We start from the raw sequence: 15,844 nt of genomic DNA, 5'->3' as shown, positions 1-15,844 counted from the left end.
ATGGCTCCTATACTGCTATTAGAGCAGAAGGACTTAGGGACTATAGCAAAAGCTTAATGTGTAGACAACACTGAGATTAAAGTCAGCCTTAATTCTAGCTCTATAGGAATTAAATGTTAGGGTTTTTCATTACAGACAAGTTGGACTAAAAATGAATCCTCATTAACAGAATGTTGTGATATATGGTTACATCTTCTCTGTTGGCCAGAACGTACCGTCTCTGAATTTAGCTTAACAATTTCATATGGCATTTTCCTGCTCACTCCTCCTTCACAGTTCAAGAATAGGAATAGCTCTTACGGCTGAAGGACAGAAGTTGTTTTTCATTAAAGTATCATAGTTTAGAAAAAACAACCCAATTCATCTACTCTCCCTACATGTCGTTAAACATACTCAGCATGCAGCGTCGTGGATGCCTTGCAGGTGACATCCTCAGCCATCTTCAGAGTCAAGTTTGCTGCTTCCCTCGTCTCTCAGACTCCTGGCTCCACAGCACTTCCATGTTGTCTTCTCATTTCCAAATCAAACACATCTTTATTAACCTCTGACTTTCCTGAGTAAATACTGAGGTTTCCTCAGGGAAATAAAAATCAAAGCCTTGCTATACTTCGAGAAATATTAGCAGTTGGTAAAAAGGAAGGTGCAATCTTGGTTTTGTAGCTCAAGGAGAGAGGGTCAGAAAACTTTATAACCTGGGTGTGTACCAAGCCACAGCGAACCCGAAGTAACAGCCTGGTGTCTAGCTATGAGTGTTACAGCCTTACAATATAAGGCTGCCTGACAGGGAAGTCAAGATAAGCTCTGTAAGACAGGATGGAGCCTGAAGGTTATGATTTGTAACTATCAAAGACCTACCCAAGTAATATTTTATTTGGAAACAATATTTTTTACCTCTTGTCAAATCTGGGACTCTATCCTTGCTGGGGATCTTGAGCACAGTTGTGATTTGAGCTAAATGAATGGTACTAATTAAGTAACAAAAGCCTCCCCAGAAGAGAGAGTATTTTAAAAACAAAACAGTTCAGGCCTTTCCCCCTGGGCTAGAGAGGCAGACATCACCAGCAGACTGCATTCCAGCCTTACCTGGAAATTGTGACTATATAGAGTAACTCTCCTTCCCCCCAGACTTACAAGAAGTAAGAAGGCAGAATGTAGCTGTCAAGGACGGTAACTATTTCATATTTGTCATCATCTTCATGGAAATTTGGTACCATGTACAAAATGAGGGCAAGGGTGGCTGCATGGCTGCTGCCACTTTTGTATTGCATTGAGATTTTTAGCAGGTGAATGCGGAAAGCCTCCATTTCCTCATCTGTAAAACTGGAGTAATGCACACAGCAGTCATCACAAGGAAGGCAGAGAGTGAATTCAACATCTTTCTCAACTTTAATACCCATCAGCATTCTAGCTGGGCGAGCCATTATAGCCCGGGCCATGGGACTCAGCTCAATGTGTGCACACAGATGCCTTTTTTTATAGCATGGGAGTCACTCTCACTACCTTCCCGTCTTGCTTGGACTTTCCAGTACCCTGTTGCTGGGAGAAGCTGCTGTCTCTGCTACCATACTGCCTCACTTGGTACCTCTGCAAGGATGTTCCAGCTGAGAGAAGTTGGGGCTGTGAAGTGCTGTCTCCTACCCCATTCCCAGGAGTGACTGAGATGAGTGGCCTGGCCACAGTGGTGCTTGGTGAGGGAGGACTCCTCCGGCGCAGCGTTCCTCTAATTCCTGCATCCAGATCTGAACATGACCTGATGTCCCCCCTGCTCAGATGCTGCTCAGTGTGATGCAGTGTCATGGTCCCAGCATTTCCACATCCCCGTGCCTGTCGCTGTGATCTGACTTGCAAGTGAAGGAGAAGAAATCTCCCCTGGCTTCCACTCCCCAGCTTCTCCGCTCTGTGTGCAGTGAGCAGGTCTCGGCAGACTTTGAGTTGCCTGGCTGAATCCTGTATGAGTCTCTCCTCCTTGCTGAAATGCTGTGGTAAATCAGGATTAAACTACAGTCTCTGCTGCACCATAAAAACTTTAGCTCTTTAGCACCAGTTGAGAGGCAATACCATTCTCAGCCTCATCAGGAATGGTTTCCTTTTGCTGACCATAACTATCCCTGTCACCTCTCTTCCCTACCCTCACTCACTGCATCCTGCCAGCATTGTACTCTGAGGACAAGTGATGCTAGAAGGAAGTAGGGTTAAAAAAAAAAAAAGGAAAATAGACAACAGTCCATAAATCTAGTAGTACTGCCTGATCATTGCTTCTCTCCATCTCCCTCTGGCATTGTTGGAAAGTGGCTCTTGGAACAACCTCTTAAAAATGTATCGGCAAGAAGAAGGGAAATTGTTCTCGGTGACAACAATACTGTACACATATTTGTATATTTATTCTGAAGATCAAATTGATAACAACAGGTCCCTTCATGCCTGCTGATTTATCTGCTGAACAGGTATCTATGCCGTATGTACCGCATGGCTATAACTGTCATGGCTGATATAGGGATAAGATGAATAACCTCTACAGATTTCAGGTACAAGTAGGAAAATGTAATCATAACTCACTTTAGAACCAAGTGATACATATTTATACTTTGCCTATCACAGGCTAGCAAGCCTTTCCCTTTTATTTTGCATTCATGGACCTGTGATGCACATCAATCTTTTTTTCAGTTTGTTAATATTGTTGTCACTCAACTGAAATTTATCGTCACATGACTTATGATGGGGAGACAGTTTCATCTGAGGAACATTCTCTTAATTTACCACATTCAAATTTCCTCTCCTGCCTTGACTCTGTGTCGCAAAGACCGATACTTTTCTTGGTTCAAACCTATTCTGCTTTTTCCCTCCCAAACTAAAAACAGTAAATGTCATAACTATTTATAAACTGAAGAAGAACAGAAGTCAAAGTAGCAAAATAAAATGGCTATAAACTCTTAATGGGCCCCACAGGATTTAAGAGATGGGCTCAAACGCCTGCGGTTAATTTCTCTTGGGAGGCCTGGCCTTGAAGGACCCTCGTTGGATCATGGATCACCTTTCCCAAAAAGAGTAGAAACAACTAAGTGCAGCATTCCGGTGCCAAAGTAGTCAGAAAAGCTGCCTTGCCTCCTTTGGGCAATTTTAAAGGCCTCTTGCACTGTGCTCCCTCTGGGTTTTGTGCTGCCTTCCCGGAAGGCTGTGCATGGGGACGCAGCTCAGTCACCGTGGCCAGGCTGGCTGGTTTGGGCTCTCTGCACCTTTGTGCATTTGAGGATGAGGGTTACCCTGAGCAGGACCAGCTCTGCTGGGCAAGGTGATGCCATTTCTCCTGTGCCAGCCCCAGGTCCTGCAGCTCATGCCAGAGGAAGGGTAGACCTGGCCATTGCAGAAAAGTCTCCACTGTCAAACTTCACTGAGGGAAGAGTTTAACTTTTTTTTCTTTCAATCTTTTTTTAGAGATCATAAATATTTATGAAGAGCCTGTCACTCATTTTTAGGGTTTCTGACTGAGTGTGTCACAAGAGAAGGGCTTTTATGAGGATTTATAGTAAATTGCAGTAAATTGTATTCCTGTCAGTGAGAAGAGAGGGGTTACACGATGTCAGGGGAAAGCAAGCAATCTCCACACTATGGCAAAGATGCTATAGGGTGAATCTGTCCCTGCCCCAGGGGTCATCATGAAGCCTGTGCACTTCTCAAGCATCACTTCAGTCCTCAAACTTCAGCAAGGCATGGTCAGGAGAAACTCCCTCTTCTTGGGCAGAAATCACAGCAAACTGTCCTAATCTAGCAGGTCGATTACTTTACATGATTTTTCCATGGCAGGGTACTACCTCTACACAAAACTGTGATGTACGCCAATGCCAGATATTATCCAACTCTTACACTCCTTTAACTGCATCCCAACAAGAAAACAGTCCTGAACTCTCACACCAGCAGGATTTAGGGTCTTTAAGGGATGTAAAAGTGGGCCTGAGACATCAATGCAACAGCAAGCATTAAAGAGACACTTTTCCTGCAATAAAGCAAATCAGGACAAACCCAGCGCAAGTTACAGGAGTAATTATTGCAACTATTTATGGTAAAGAGAGAACAGGAGACTATAACTCTACACTTCACCAAACTGTGCTGCGATGCGCTTGTCACACAGAAATCCTTGTCCTCAAAAAAAAAAAAAAAAAAAAAAAAATCAAGGTTTTAACAATTATTCCTCAAAAGCTACACCCAGTGCAGTCCTTGCACCAATTCTATTCTCCCATTGCATTGTCATTCCAAAAAACAAAAGCAGGATAGCAACATAATCTGCCTCGGGTATTGTAACCAATGACCCTCTCCCCCAAGCTACATCTCAGTTGTACTAAAGCATAGACTCTACTCTTTCTCTGTGCCTCTCAGTGCCTCAATCCTAGCAACTTTAAAACAAATGAAAAAGTAAAGTACAACATTTTTTAAACCTGCCACAATTTCATCTGATTTTGTTGCTTATCATTAGGACTACAAAAGATTAAGGGAAAAACTGATGGCACCCCAACACTGAAGCAAATCCTCCATGGATCACAGCACATTAACCTGAAAGTGCTTGATTGCATTATCCTACCAGCTGCAGAGCCATGCTATTATTCTTTGGCTGATTCCATCACTTTATATTTTGCTCATTAAATTGGGGGAAGAATGTCAAGATCACATTTTGCCCAACAGGAAAGAAGTGTGAAGATGGGAAGTGCTTTTGCATTAATTGAATCAAGGATGACAGTGCGAACAGCTTTGAGCCCCATAAATCTAGACAGGCTGTTGTCAGATAAAGTATCAATGCGCTTTATCAAACTTTGTCCATAGATTTATAGAGTGCTCAGACCACAGATCTGTAGTTCCTCAATGTAATCACTTCAGCATTTTCTAGCTATGCTACCAACCTCCATGTGAAATAATGGAATTTATTGACAGAGAAGCAGGCACTGCAATTTTGCTGTTGTTTAGAAAAATTGCCCATCAATGAGGTGTCGGTACAGAAAGACAAAAGATATTACAGTAAGATGACTATCTCCTGACTCCTGCTGAATTGGTAGATGAGCCATTAGCTTCCATGGAGGGAAAGGGGTGGATGCTCTTCCAGAGAACTACTCTGATTTTTACTTACAAATTGTACTGCTCCAAGACAAAAAAAAAAAAATTAAAAACAACCCCCAAAACCTAGACTTGTTCCAGTCTGCTGAATTACTTCAGTCACAGGTTGCAAGTCAGAAGTCTGGGTTTTGTCAGTGTTGTTTTGGTTACGCTATCACAATATTTAACCTCCTGATAATGTAGATCTTTGCAAAATTCCTGTTCACACTTCACTGTCTATTAAAACGGGTAACTACCACTGATCACATCAGGTAAACGTGTATTATTCTTCCTCTCAACATTACGGGAGAGCATGTGAGTTTGGGAAAGACTGTGGAAACAAGGCTGAATATAATCTTTTTTCGTTCTGCTGTAAGTCCCCTGACTAATTCTTTGTTTTCAGGAAGAAAACTGAAGAATCTTGCCAGGAATTCTTAACAAAACTGGGTTTACATTTAGTGCAGGGAGTGGGAATGAATGTTCATGTAGGCATCAATTTATAATGCTCTGTGTGTCTTGACGCGTCCTTTTCAGAGATGGCTACATGAGTTAGCGCATGGTCTAACGCTTTCTGAGTAGGACTTCTAGGTCTTGCTGTGATAAAAGGGACTGCAGTATGGGACTGCAAGCTTTCTCCAAATGGCTTCAGATCATCTTGATCTGAACAATTAGTATGGCCTCCATCTGTATTGACTGTCCTTTAAGAGTGCTCAAACTATCTTAAAATCTTTCCTTAAAAAAATCCATTTTCCACCTGCCAACACCTGAAAATATTTTACGACTGAAAGATAGTTAGAACCTAAGCCAGATGATGAGGCCCCCCCAGAACACCCTATGCTTCTGTTGAAAAGTTCTAATCACGTCATCAGCAGATAATGATGCACCTTGTCTCCCACTGGGTTCTATTAATCCTGCTTCCCCCAGCATACTTTGATGCCCATTACTGCTCCAACTGTTATTGCAAGGTGCTCAAAAAGTTCCATGGACTACATGCTCTGCTGCTATATGAACACCTTGGGACTCCAGACAAGAATCTTGCTCCTTTATTTCCAAGAATACAGAGTTGATGCACATGAACTGAAAGGCATACCTGGTAAGTAGACACATCACGTCCCTCATTTTCCCTTGACATTAACTGCAAGACAGTGTCACCTGCTCATTAAACGCCACTTCATTCTGGTACCAAAGCACTTTGTGGGGGACACAGAGGTGGGAATGAGTTCATCCTTTTGTGCTACAGTAGCTCAAGCCCTAGATGAAATCAGGGCTTTGTCGCTCTAAGCAAGGTATACATGCTTAGAAATACTGCCTGGCCTCAAGCACGCATGGTTCAAGCAAATGAAGGAAAGGTGGAAGGGGAAGCAGAAATCCTGAAGAATGAAGTGACTTGCCTCAGGCTGCAGAGAAGGTCAGTGGCAGAGGCAGAGCCCAAGGAGCTTTCTAAATACTATTCCTGCTAGCAAGGACCTTGACCTAAGAGATAATCAAGAACGAAGTATAAGCAGTCTCAAGCCTGTATCTCTGGGCTAGGATGAATTTCTTACTTTGATGTGACATTTTAAATAGCACAAAACTCCTGGCCTTCTCACCGTGCCTCGGTGACCCTTAGGGAACAAGGGGAGATACGCAGTAAAGGGCAGACCAAGCAATGGAGACAGGCTGAGAAATAAAATACTAGAACAAACCATCATGGTTTCCTAACATCAGCAGAAACCCAAATTCCAGCCCAGCCACACACAAGACATTCAGTCACAGACAGTAAATAGCGATGGGGACCATTGCATAATGCCGTCATGTAGTGGGACAGATACATAGCACAGAAGGGACTAATTTCAGGGAGAAAGCTCCTGTTGCAAAAGAATGACTGGCTTGTAACATACCCCTGGTACATGAACATTTCCCAGTTGTGAGGCCATTTGGACGTACACCCTTTAATTCTTGTGCTGGCACCGTAGGATGTCATGCTTAAAATGACATTGTGTGTAGCCAGGGATGGGAGGGCTGCTCAACATCTCACAAGGAAAGCCTGTTCTCACAAGATTTCCAGTCAAACTGAACAAACCCAAGGTTCAGAGAACTTACACACACTCAAACTCCCAGTATGCAAGGACAAGGCGCATCCTACGTCGTGCCTGAAGCTGATTCAGAGGTAGCATCCTCTTGTGACCCTGCTGTGCTGGGCTGCTATGCTCTGGTTCTGCCCTGAGGAGATGGACAGACCTTCACCAGCAATTAGAGTAATTAAAAACAGTTTTAGACCTTCTCAGGTGAGGTGTTATATCTGACTGTACAAGCACTCTCTGTCTTTGTGTCCCTGCATGGCACTGGTGAAAAGCCCAACAGACAGCCACCACGCTTCCAGTGAAGAAGCGGCAGCATCCAGCTATAGAGGCAGTAATACCTTAAACACACTCAGCCGATGCCTTGTGATAGTCTGGCTGCACCATAATTTGCAGAATGCTCCTTTAAGGCAACATTTTTTGTCTCTACTTATTATTAATCAACTTATTCTCCTGCCTCGGTACCACGTGTAAACCCAAACCTCCTTCCTGCCCGAGGAGGGAAGACACATTGCTGAGTCCCCATGGGCTCTCAGCACAACCCTGCAGGCATTATGATGGCCCGGGGCAGCCGTCATGAGATCACTCCTGAGTGACAGCATGTTCAACAGCTCAGAAGCTATCTGCCATTTGGACACACTACCTGTGCTTTCCCCCCTCCGATTATTCCAGCTCCTTGTGCCTGACCCAGCAGCAAGGTAAGCCAAGTGTGCTATGCTCAGGCTTGAAAAAAAACTGGCAGCAAATGACTGCAAGTGCAGTTGAGTTATAATGTGAGTTGCTTTTCCTGCTCAAGCAACGTATGTCTTGACTGCTGGGGAAAGATACAGGTGAACCCCTGGCTTCTACAGTTCCTACAAGGAAATCCACCCACCCATTCCAATTTTATTCTGGTCAAAATACATATGCTTCACCTCACCTATTTCTACTTTTACATCTCCTATGAGCTTGCTGAGTGGCACTCTCTAAGTTTAGTATAATTTTGCCCCTTTTCCCCATCTGTAAAGACAGTGCTGGCGATGCTGGCAATGTGTAATGCCACACTGCAGTCTATAAATGAAATATAGTCATGATGATGTTTAGCAAGTGAAACAAGGAGAGAAGATGCATTCTGGGGAGAAGCACAGAGAGAAACATCATAGAACTAGTTAATAAAGGTCTGCCACAGCAATGAGATGTGGAGAGTTTGTTACCGGATGGAAGACTGCAATATGATTCCAGACAGTGGTGCATTAATGCTGCTCTCTCTTGGTTTCTGAGGTCTGTATTGTCCTTATCAAAGAAACCATAGCCATAGTTGCTTCCCCTGTGGATAGCTGCAATAAAGAAACCAAGTCCCAAGAAAAAGTGGAGCGAATTCTTTTGGAAACATTGCTTGCTCAGGACAGCCCCAAAACACAAAGGTGGGCAAGTATGGAAGGAGAAACTGTGCTGCACATCTTTACTTGATTAAAGTTCCTTAAAATAGGGAATGGCCAACTCGTGTCCTTTCATTAGCCCAAAATTCACTAAATAAATAAATTAATGGAAGGAGGTTTTGCAATAGGAGTTAATTTCTTGATTTAGCTACCATGTGTAACTGCTTCTCACACTTAATGGGTTTAAAATGCAGTATCCAAAATACATATTGCAAAGAGATATGACAGAATATGAGCAGTGCTTCCAGGCACACGGACAAATGCACTCAAACATGCAGTAGCTTCCTTCTGTTTCATCATGACCCTAAATTAATTCTTACATTAACCGTGCTCTTCTTTATAACCAGCCTAGGCTCTTAAAAGATTTGCACCTAGCTGTCTGGGGTTTATTATGTGTTTCCTAACCCTTCTCCATGCCTGAAATGAGCATCTGGGTCTCTCCATCACTATGCCCAAAGAATTGCAAATACCCAGAACGCTTCTTGCCTGCTTCTGTTTCAGCACAAATATGGGGTTAGACATGATCCAAACAAAACAAGAATGGTGCAGAGGTCACTGGTTGTGATGGTACAGAGCAGTTTGCTTTGGAAGACAGTTGATGCTATCCAAAAGCTAAGGTCCCTTTCAACTTAATTGGTAGGTTTGTAACAGTAGAGATGAGTTGTTAATTCACCCTTGACAGCTTTATTCAACAATCGATGTATAGTCCTTGGAAATTAAATAATGAAGATCAGTGATGTCTCATATTTATTTTTAAGGGTATGAAAGGACATTAGCCATTATTTAGTAGAGAAGCAGAGTGGTTTATAGAAATCAGAGACATGGGTAGAAACAACTTGATCTCCTAATGGGGTAGGAAACCCCAGAGCTTGACCAGGATAATGTCCCTTGTCTAATAAAGAAAACTGGCAGTTCTGCAGGACAGCTGTGATAGGCATCTCGGAGCTGAACTTTGCTGGAAAGAAGCTGCACAATACACTACAGTGATGATAAAAAATGTAGTGTTAACGCATTGGCCAGTGACAAGGCCTTGGCCTCCTCTCATGGAGGGCCTAGATCAATATGGTATTGGCAGACTGATATGCAAACTGGTGTCCATGAATGGAAAATGGGGCAGAGTGCTATAAGCTGTTCAGGTGATCTATCTCTAGTGTGAAATACTCTTCTCTGAGCCTAACAGAGCTCCTCTAACCCCTTGACTCTAAGTCAAATGAATACGAGAGTGTCTTCTGACAAGACTATTGTCCTATCTTACCTCACATGGTTCTGGGAGAAATTTTGTCTTGTCACCAATTAACCACCCAAATCTGGAAACTAAAAATGTAGTGAAATTTTCTTTCTATCTGTGAGGCTCTTTGCTGCTGTGTCCTATATATAGCTCTGATATTCTCAGGAGAAATAGCAGGCTTATGTTATTTGTTTTAATGTCCATGACATTATGGCATTGTAGATGAAATGTCTATATATGTCAGTGAAAAGACTCAGGAGAAAAGAGAGCTTGTGAAATGGGGAAGGAAGGCTGATAATCTTGACTGAAGAGGGAGAACAGAGGTAAAATTCAAAAGGGCATGTTGCAAATTAACTGATATTAAAAAAGGGAGGTTCATTAGTGAAAATTAAACTGACCCTTTCATACTAAGTCACAAGCTGTTCATAGCACCATACTATCTTACACAGTGCACATCAAGTAGAGTTGATCTCCTGATTGATCAATAGAGAGACATGGATTAAAGCAGAGCTATTTCCATCTGAACAAAAAAAAGACAACACAACTATCAGGGGGATTGGACGGCTCAGGCGCCTGTTAATAGGATAGAGCGTTGTTCGCATTTCAAGGTCTCTGGTCCGATTACAGACGAGGTCAATAGGGAGAATGAAAGCCATTGCATTTAATGGCTGGTTAGTGATGGATGTGAAATGAATTGATGGTCTCAGTCCAGTTCAGAGTGGACTTCACGAAAATACCTTAACATGTCTTGCATTTTTTTTTTTTAATAGAACTGCAGAGAACTGAGGGAGGCCTAAACTGAGATTAAAGTACCCAACTGAGGCATCTTTTGTCCATTCTCACCTCTGCTCTGCAACTTCTCCCAGGTACAGCAAATCACCTGTTTCCTCAGTCTCAGTTCGCTTTATGTAAAACAGAGATTACATTTGACTACCTTTTATTAAGGCATAAAGCTAAACACCTTAACATGGAGGCAAAGAAGTGGCAGGCTCAGGTACCCCTTACATCCCAAGGGGACCCGTATCTCACATGACCCTCTGCCTTCAGAGATCTCCCCTTTGCCTGGAGGCCAGGCAGCAGAACGATGTTCCTCGATGCTGCTTCAGAAAGCCTCAGTCCTCAAGGCCATCAATCAGTCACCTTTCTCAAGCACTAAATTCATTTAAAGGAGGGAAAAATAAAAAGTAGAGCAAAGAAAAGAACTAGATTTCATAATATGGGAAGACTGGAAGTGGGAGTCTGCCTTTGAAGCGCCTACAAGAGAATCTAATCAAGGCATTTACTATAAACAGAGAAAATCGATCACTGAACATTTTTAACATTTACAACATGTCTCTGTTTGGACAGCTGAGACATCCCATTACCGTGAATGACACTGCCGGATCAAGGGTCTACACAATTTGAGAGTGCTGTAAATCATCCCCAGACCTTCGGGCACACAAACATTTACAGAATTGCTTTAAATTATTTGTAAATAATGGGCCAAATTCATCCCTGGGCACAGAGCGGCTTCAATGGGAACTGCACCGCCTTATGCCAAGGCTGAGCTGAGCAGGTGGATACATGGGGCCAGGTACTGATGTGGTGCAGGGGGGAGCTTGAAGGTGACACCTGACTTAGACCCTGCACACCCACTCAGCAGAGCACGAACTGATGGGCAGTGGGAGTTGTACTAATATATGTCCAAAAGGCACAGGTGTAAATGCAAGTAGGGGCAGTGAGTAACTTTTGTGTATTTTTACACCCTTGTGAGACATTTATCTTGTCCAAAGTGTTGATGAACCAAATGAAAAGATAACAGAGGAGGGAATAATTTACAGGCTGATAAATGAGAGTGAGTGTGAGGGCATATAAGAGTTGGATTACACTAACATGGGTGGCCTCTTCATTCACTGAACGCCAACCTACAGTCATTCTGGAAGCAGCTGGTGCCTCCCATGCTTCCTAGTAGCTGGCTGACAGCTAGTGGTTGACATGGTTTAAATGATCACAATGATAAAAAAAATACCTGCTAGGTCTCAGATACTGCTGACAAGAAGCTCTCATGGCACTTTCTCTGTGGGGTCAGTGTCATTAACTGGGTTTCACAAGTGTGGTGTGCCAAGATGATGTGCCCTGACCAATATAGTCCAGCCAGACATATAGGGAATGAACCCATGCCTCTTGAATACTCTGCTGACTGGGCCACCCCCCCGGTGCTCTTCTGGAATAAAAGCGTTAACTGGGGGCTAAATTACCTCCTTCTGCAAGTGAAAGGGTTGGGATCTCAGGAGCTACCTACTACCACTCAGCTCATGCGGAAAAAAAGAGTTGATGGCAGTGCGCTCTGCACGCAGGGATGCACCAGCTTGGTAAGAGCTGGGAGTGGAGGCAAAGCCTGTACTTTCTGAAGACACTATGTGACATCTAAAGACACTCAATGGGAGCCAACAGTGAGACGCCACAGCCTGGCCCTTGCATCCTTGACCACATCTTGATGTTTCAAATTAGAGCTTTTAAACAGTATGTTATAATGTGAGCCAAGAAGGGGTCAATGGGGTTACCGATACGTTAGCGCGTAAGGAAGGAGCCCTCCTGCTTGGCTCATTACTGTGAGGGGAAGTCAGTCTCTCCAGATGACGAGAGTCACGTAAGCAATAAGTCTGCTGTTACTGCTGCCTCTCATGCCCAGGTCAGTTAATCTCAACAGTTGTGCTAAGGAAATCCCTATTAAAGAGGATTTTAATAAAGGGCTGATTTGTAAACACATATGACCCCAGCCTGATTTGTAATGTAAGGAATATGCACACTTCCCTCTTGCCTGTCTGCTAAACTTTAAAAAGGCCATTTGCTGTGATGCACTACCCTCAGAAATCTCAATAGATTTTCCTAGAACGTTTCCTGCAGACTTTCTATTGAAACTAAATGGAACTATCCATATTGGATTACTCTCTCTAGAATTTCCTGCCAATGCTTTACAGACAATGCTTGCAAGTAGAAAGGACAATAAAGAGTTCTTGTTGTCCCTCTGCTTGCCTATGGTTGCTGCCAAAGATGGAGGCAGTTTTCCCTCTGTGGGGACCCTGTGGAGTTTCTCTGACTCAGAAACATCTCAAGAGTATCTGTAAAGAGCATTTATTGATTTGTATTTGCACATTTGGAAAAGCAAACTCCAGAATGGATATTAAATAATGAAAAGGTTTTTTTCTTTTTTCCTCTGTACAAATATTAAAGGGCCATATTCTAGCCTGAGTGACATCCCAAGCAATCCTATTGGACCTCCAGGAGATCGCATTGAGGAGGTATAAACCAGCAGAGAATCTGGGCTGCTGTATTTACCTTCTGGTTGAAATCAATACAAAATATCAAATCTCTTTTTTTTGTTGTTTTTTTCTTTTTCCAAGCGCAGAGGCTAAAATCCATGTGATAAATTAAACACACGGGCTTAGCATGGAAAAATCCAGAACTTGAAAGGTTGATAGGTGGCCCCATTCCAATGTCCAGAAGCCCTTTCCACACCAAAATACTAGCTTAGCACAGTACCCTAAGTCAAAAAGCCCAGGATTACACAGACCACAGAAAAAAAAAAAACTTAGAACCAGTCTCTCCTGTAACAGCAAGCAGAGGCATAACCTGCACTGGTACTGTATGGGCTGCTCCTGTCTGTTGGACAGGTGAAGAATTCTTCCTAGCAACATTAACCGTTTGTTATTTAAGGACTGACTGACTTGACAATAGGCTGTCTGAACACTAACACATAAAATGCAATCCACAGTATCTCAGCTCTTGGTCCAGTGAAAATCTGGTGGACATTTAAAATTAGCATTTTTGTTCCATTGGGAATTTATAAATAAAGTGGAAAGGATGTGTCTCTTTCCATGGTTCCAAAAGAGAAATGCAGCTTCATTACTGGATGGATAAAGCTTTGAGAGGCTGCAGCACTGTTGCTTTTTCTGCATCTGCTATAGTCAGTTGGGGCTAAAAGCCAGGGATAGAGGTTTCCTATGTCCCGATGTTTCTCTGGTGGGTGCCTGGCTGCATGGATCTGGGAGATGCTACCAACAGCACCAATGTGGCTCATAGGGTGGATGAACCACTCTGCTGATGCAGCTTTGTAATGCTTCCTCCCCAAGCCCTTTTGTTCTCACTGCACCTGTGACCAGCACAAATATGGTGATGGAAGAGACCGTAACCTGCCAGGACAGCTCACCCCACCTTGAATTCATTCCCTCGTCTCCTAGCAGGGTCATCAGCAGCTTCCCAACCAGGCTGCTAATGTGCACCCACCCGTGGCCAGACCAGGAGCCTTTGGGGAGGTGGCAAGCAGCACCGCTGCTGGAGCCATGGGTGGAGCGAGGCATGCAGCTTGGCACAAAGTCCTATAGCCATGTCAGTCTGCTTCCAGCCATGCCCCTTCACGGGGATTCCCCCGAGTGAAGAGCTACACGCCTGCAAATTGCTGGATGTACATGCATGCTCAGTAAATCCAGAGCTCTCTGGGAGAGCTGGGCAGGCAGCATATATGTGGTTTTCAGGGACAAATATGCCCCTTTCTGTCCAGGAGCAAATGGCTTGCCCTGTAATAAAGGCTGGGCTCCGCTGATTTATGGTAAAGACCCAACTTAGTTATGAAGCTCCTGCTCAGAGTTCTCCTAACAATCAGAGAACACTGCAGTTATTTTTAATTTGTGCCTAGGGAAATGTTTTGTGGAGGGGAAAAAAAAAAGAAAATAGAAAATAAATATTTTTTAAATAAATCCTCCTGTTGCAGTAGTGGTGAAAAACAAACATGGCTCAGTTCTGTCCAGGGAAACTTTGCCATGTGTTTCTTGCCACAGGGGATCTGGTTGTCAATGCACAGCTTGGTAAGTTTGTTAGTATTAGTGCTACACACATTTATGCTGATGGAAAGTGTTACTTGGCCTTTTGCAGGAATCTATGTTGCAGATGACCTTATTGACTTTCCAAATATGTGGGAAACAGCCATTCCTGCAGGCTGCTGGTTTCAGCCTGGTGAAGGAACAGTCGTCAGAGCTAGATCAGTGTACACGAACTAGCACAGCTCAGTTGAAGTCAGAAGAGGGATGCTACTGCAAACGAGCATCTGACTTCATTTACAAAGCCAGCAAGCTGGCCATTTCTGTTCACACAATCTGAACGGCATATGCTTCAAGAAATGATGAACTGTAGATTAGTCTAACTACTTCCCTTTAAGAACATCAGCACAGACCACGTTAGGCCTGTGCAATCCTTGTGACGGACCCACAGACGCATCATACAATCCATAGAAGCGAAGGTCAGTGAGGTGTGATGCCTCTTTGGTGCGTGATGTGGGAAAGGCCTCATTTACAGCAGAGCCTCTGAACAGATGGTTGGCAATAGGGTATAAAGCGACTTGGAGTGTTCACAAAGGTAAGTGAGATCACATGGCCAAGCTGTAATCGTTATTAATTATCTATTACCAGACTAGAGGTACATTAGTGACCTGCACCACTTACCCACTGCACTAAACCACACAAAGGTTCTCATAACATAATAAGGTTAAAACAATAATGAAACAGTACAACAACATGGCACACCATAGCACAGCACCGTCGGCATTAGTTGGACTCCTGGAAGAGCACTTTAGCTGAGTAACAGGAGTTCTCAAGGAAGTGAATCAGGTTACATTACAGAGATGGGGAGTAGATACCATAAAAAGAACTGATTTTATAATAATTTAATATAATAATTAATTTATATATTATATACAACATATATAATAGTTTAATGTATTTAGTATAAATTATTATATTATAATTAATATAACAATTGCTACAAATAATAAGCATTTTCCTTAGGTGATACTCAGGGTTACGTGAATAAAACTGGAGCTAATCAAACTCCTCTGAATGCTCCCATTAATTTCTGTGGATGAACTCAAGCTGCAAAAACCTTCTAAGGCAGGAGGTCATTAAAACAGATAACGAGCTAGGATAAAATGAGAGGGACTGGCCCTTGACCAAACCTTGATCACTACAGTGGCTTAAGAATGTTCTCTCTCTCTCTCTCTCTCTCTCTGTCCCTTGGTAAGGATTTGC

Source organism: Phaethon aethereus (genome assembly GCF_964289735.1).
Source record: "Phaethon aethereus genome assembly, chromosome: 20".
NCBI lineage: Eukaryota > Metazoa > Chordata > Aves > Phaethontiformes > Phaethontidae > Phaethon > Phaethon aethereus.
This window is presented reverse-complemented; position numbering follows the sequence as displayed.